Consider the following 6,000-nt stretch of genomic DNA (forward strand, 5'->3'; position numbering starts at 1 on the left):
GAAGTAGGGTTCAGAATCCACCACTTGGTCATCTGCAGACTGGTGTATGAAACTTATGGATCAAGTAGGTGTCTTCTCTTGCTGCTAAACAAGTTAAAGAAGATGAAGTGGTGTTGATTTTTCTTCCTTTTTCCAGGATTAATAGTGTCTTCCTCCTCTGCCCAGCTGTCCATTTACATAAAACCTGCAGGAAATGAGTGTATCTGGCAAACTGGCTGAAAGCATCCACTATGCTCAGAAGGGTCAGAAAAGAGAAAAGATAGAAAGAGAAAGAGCACAGCTATTTGGGTTTCACCGAATGATGTAAAGAAAAAGTGTAAAATCAAGTATGGGCTGGAAGAGCAGACAGTGAGGTGGATTGAAAACTCACTGAACAGCAGAGAGCAGAAGGTGGCTATCTAGCAAATACTAGTTGGAGGCCAGTTACTAGCAGCATATCCCAGGGGTCAATATTGGCTCCCATTCTGTTCAACATCTTCCTTAATCTGGATGGAAGGACAGATTACCTTCAGCAAGTTCAACGGTGATACAGAAGTGGAAGGTGTGACTGATACGCCAAAGGTTTATGCTGCCAGCAAGGGACCGTGACAGGCTGGAGACGTGGGCCAACAGGAACTAGTGCAGCTCAACAAAGGGAACTCCCAAGCCACGTACCTAGAAAGGAATAACCCCATGGATAGGTACCTGCCGGACGACCTGGAAAGCAGCTTGGCAGGAAAGGACCTGGGGGTCCTGGTGGACAAGCTGAACATGAACCAGCAACGTGCCCTTGCAGCAAGAAGCCTAACAATATCTTGGGCTGCTTTAGAAAGATAAGGACAATGTCTTCATTCCCAGTGTTTCTGTCATTAAGTTATTCTATGAACAAGAAAGCTACAGAAGCCTGGATTCCTGTGGATTTGAGTGGTGGAGCCCTCAGGTTCTTCCAGCTTTTCTATACCTCACACCAACACCTCAGCATATTCTGCTACAGCTGCCTTGCACAGCTACCACCTGTTTGGGTGCCAAGTGACAGAGCTAAAACTATGCCAAGGGGTTAGTCAACATCTCTGCTTGGTCTTGCTATCTGGCTGCTTACTCTGAGATGGAGAATTTGTAACTGTCCTGGTATTTTGCTGGCCAGAGTTAAACCATGACACTTTTCCTCAGCTGAAGTCCCTCTATGGAGTGCTTTCCTTTGCCCAGCTGCTAATGTCAAAATTGGTAACAAGTACATATATGTTTCTGATAACAAGTACATATATATTTCCAACTATCCCTTGTCAAGTTTGGTTAAAATTGGCAATGAGGATCAAAAGACACTGAGTGAAATAAGTGACAAACAAACGCCTCCTTTCCTTAAGAAATCAAGAAGTGAAAGTTTGGCTATTCTAGACACAGTGGAAACTTCCAAAAAAGTTTCACGTAGCAAGTATCCCACCAGGAATTCCTGCATCAGCATTTCCCAGCAGTGAGGGAAATGCCAAAGACCAGACCGGTAGAAAAAAATTATATAAAGATATGCAAGTTTTAACTATTCATATTGGTTTGCTAAAGTGGTAAAATATTTCAGCTGCCTAAAACAGGTCACACAGAATCACCAAGGTTGGGAAAGACCTATAAGATCATCCAGTCCAACCACCAAGCCAACACTACAGACCCACTAGACCATGTCCTCAAGCACCACGTCTACACGTTCCTTGAACACCTTCAGGGATGGTGACTCCACCACTTCCCTGGGCAGACTGTTCCAGTGCCTGACCACTCTGTCAGTGAAGACGTTTTTCCTAATGTCTAATCTAAACCGCCCTCTGATGCAACTTGAGGCCATTTCCTCTTGTTCTGTCACCAGTTACCCAGGAGAACAGACCAGCACTTGCCCCACTACAACCTCCTTTCAGGGTGCTGTAGAGATCGACCAGTTCTCCCCTCAGCTTCCTCTTCTTTAGGCTGAACACCCCCAGCTCCCTCAGCCACTCCTCATATAGGTCATGCATAGGAAATCTGATACAACTTCACTGTTATCAAATCTTGACATAATTTAACGTAATTTCAAAAAGCATTTACCGATGTCCTAAGAAGTGATTTCTGCTTTGTCTCAAAGACAGCAATTACCAATTTTAAGCTAAATACCATATTCGTCCAACCATAGCTGGCTGTTTACTAATCTTTCAGAGTTTATATTTTACACTAATATTTTGATATTTACTCCCAGTAATTCTGCAAGTAGTTGCATTCACTGGAATCTGCCAAAGAAGCTTCAAATATCTCAGAGAAGACGGCCCAGTCAAGCTGAACAAATCCAAGAGGTCTCAACTTTCCAAGTCTGAAGTATACAAATTTGTTCTCTCCATTACTCAGTTTCTAGATATTTTCCATTGTTGCCCTGATCTGCAAAAAAACCTACTTCACAAGTGTTTGGTTTTTAATGAAAGATTAGCAAGATAAAAAAAAATTAGTAACACAAGCTTTTTTTTTTTCCCCAATCAAGTTCAAAAAACTCAAGAAAATTCAAATGGAATTCCACCACCCACTATTTGACAATCTTAAGAACAGATTGTCAGTTAAAATATTGCACTATTTATCCAGAAAAACTGAGGTACACCACAGCAGACAAAAGAAACAATATTTCTATTTAATTTTGTTCAGAACTTAACACCAGCATGAAAATGAAAGTAACAGTAAACTAAAAAAAAAATTAAATCGTGTTCTGAAGCCTTTTTTATTTTCCCCTCCATCTCTGTGTTTAGAATTTAAGATTGTTTCTTGGGTTTGTGCTTTTTTTTTTTTTCCCCTTCTTTCTGGGGAGAATAGAGGTTTGAGAACAAAGCTGCTAATAGGAAACATATGGAAAAGCCCTAGAGTAAATGAAAATCTGACTCTAATTCCAAATGCCACGTATCACATACCACTGCCTAAAATTATCTGCTAAGATAAATGCTAGATTTACCCTGCATACTCAATTAATCACCTGATATGGAAGACAGTGTTAGGTACAAAATAAACAGAAAGACTTTCATGATACTTAAAAACTTCCAAAACTAATCAGTATTTCAAAACAAATTGGGATGTTTCTCAAAGCTTGCGTTAGCCAATAAAAGATTAGCTAAACAGAACATGCTGCCAACAGACTTGTTGCAGTTTTTCATATAAAATATGAACAATTCAACTCAACCAAACAATGCAATTCTGGATTTAACCATTCGGCTGCTACAACTGCAGTGGGAATATCATACAGCCAGGTTTTCCTATGCATGAACACTTCTTCTGTCTCAAATTCTTGACCAGCAGAAATGCGAAGACTATGAGATTTCTGGAAGAGCAGAGATGTGGATGCAGTTCTGACGAGAATCCCACACAATTCCACACACAGCTACGTCTTGCCACAAACTCCCTGTGCATATGCAGTAAATTTAACAAGCCTGGATGTGTTAGGCCAGCTGCATATGTACACCTTACGTATCTCATGCATGTTTCATAAACCAGATGCATTATGCACGTACTACCCATCATCTATACAAAGGTTTCTATCAGAGTCAAGGGAAGCAACATTGAAATTAATATGCTCCCTTCACAATTACATTTGCAGTAACTGTTAAGGAGTTCTACTCCCTGTTAAGCATGGAAAAAGTCTCTAGCTAACTGGTTGCCAAAGGATGTCAAATTTCCTGAGGGGCAGAGTGGGAGCAAGTCACTGACACAAGCACTTGCCTCTTAGCTCTTCAGCCTGTGTTATTTCCAAGTGTTTTTTAGATATAAAAACCAATGAAAATATTTTCCTTCCAGGAACACTCTTCTCAGAATACCTTAACTCCTTTGTTTCTCACTGAGGAAAGGAAAACTGACCTCCATTCTAAAAGATATTATTTTACCAAAATGTATATCCTATTTGGGCCACCAACATAGTCGTGGCCTAAACATCCAGACACCATACTTTTCTTCTGTCAGCTCGATCTTTTTGTATCTTCTTTCTATTTTACAGGATGAAACAAGGAACAGACTGAATGAGTGAGTCATGGGTCAATAACAGGGCCTAATTTTTCAGCATAAAGAAAGTGAAGAAGCCACTTATGTTTTAACCTGGTGAGTAGATGCTCAGATTCAGGAAGTGATCTAATAACCTAGTATTCTGCAAGAATAATAAGAGCAACTGTCTACTCCTTTCTCCAGCAGCTATACTGTGATGCAGCATAATTATTACTTACTCAAGAAAAAGTTAGTGTTTAATAGTTAGAAATTAATAATTCCATGAAAGTTTACTTTGCTATTTGGAATGAATATTTTTCATTTTTATTTTAAGTTAATACATGCAGTTTCCATTTAGATGTTACCCTTCTGTAAATTATTATTTCCAATATTTTCTATTTCCTCAAATGCTAGATTTCACAAGGCAAAGAAACAACTTTTACTTAACTCCATTTATAAATTGGCTAACATAGAAAAAGAAAATCAACTTTCAGACATGCAGAAGTAGAAAGTAAAAGTCAGTACAGCAGTACAATGTTTTGTCCCTGTATTCAGTATCTGCATAACAGTGCCCTGTGATAACAACCAGCAGAATCTCCATGTACTATGGTAAGTTTGGAGATGAAAGAATCAGTACATTTAGAAGCTATGTTCCATGCAAACATCTACCAAAACTGGGTAATAAAGTTAATAGCTTTATGTTCTACCTGACAAACTATGCTCTTATATAGTGGCCTGTAAATTTGGCACGTTTAATATGAAGATGAAGTCTGTTGTTATGCTACACAGTAGAAAACATACTTCAAACCTCAAGTACTTTCTTAAGCAACATGGCAAGAGATTCCCTATGTGTCATGTCAGGATCACAGTTAACAATTAGCATTTACCTATACAATGTAGCAATAAACTTTTCAGAACAGAAGACAGAACAAGCTAGTATGAGGGCAACAGGCCACTATTTCTTCTCCTTGAGACCACAATCAAGGTTAAATCTGTAGGAAATTATGCCTCGGTACTATAATCCCTTGGTGTTTTGGCTCCTACTGAAAGAAGAAAAGGTCTTTGTAGAACAATTAATACTGCTGTTGAAAGCTTAATAAAATGTTTTCAGATTGAATTTCTGAAAGTCAAAACCACAATCTTTTATTTCAGGAAAGTAGAAACTAAGTTTGATCTAAACCGTTTGATCTAAAAGGTTTCTTACCCATTCTTCTGACTGCTTCCATCTAATAGATGGAAGAAAAAAAGGAGTTACCCTTTACAAAAACCTTGTATCATTATTTTAAAGCCATAAACACCGTGAACATTTAAACAAAAAAAAAAAAAAAGGTTTCTTACCATACTAACTAAAAATCTTTAAGATGTTTTCCTTGAGCACGTTCCACTGGAGCAAACATACGTAAGGCAGTGTTTCATTACTCTTTCAGGAATGCTTCGCCTGAGCAACCCCTGTGTATTATAGATGCATCCTGTTGCTTCTTGCGCTTTGTGCTTAGAACAGAAAGGGTTACACATGCTTTAACAGTTCCCTCCCAAACCAGGATGCACATAGACCTGAGAAGAGGAGAAAATGCGAGCATGGAAGACAAATCTGTTAGATGTACAATTTTTTCATGAAGTAACTTCCCTGTCTTTCTGAAGAGTACCTTTCCACTCAAACATTCCACTGTGGGTAATCCTAGGATCTAGTTCACCCCTTAGCAGTTTCTAAACAATTACAACAGTCATCTCTCTGCGACTGCTTTTATACCATACAGACTTATTTTAGAGGTTTCAGCAATAGGCCCAGAGTTTGGCAAAGATGTGAAGGGAGTTTTGGCAAGCTGTCTTGCAGTCATATGGAATATTAAGGTTTTTAAAGGCAGCTACTACTATTGACTCAGTTCTGAGAGAGTTCAATCTAACCACTCAAAGCACTGGTTTCATGCCATCCCTTGACTAAGACCCAGTTAGATTTTTTTTTGGGGGGGGTAGGGGTTTGGGGGTGTTGGTTTGTTTGTTATAAAGAAAGCATTATGGATGTTTATATTTTGGCCACAAATAGTTGCAGACATT

Source organism: Eurypyga helias, unplaced genomic scaffold (genome assembly GCF_000690775.1).
Source record: "Eurypyga helias isolate BGI_N326 unplaced genomic scaffold, ASM69077v1 scaffold31199, whole genome shotgun sequence".
NCBI lineage: Eukaryota > Metazoa > Chordata > Aves > Eurypygiformes > Eurypygidae > Eurypyga > Eurypyga helias.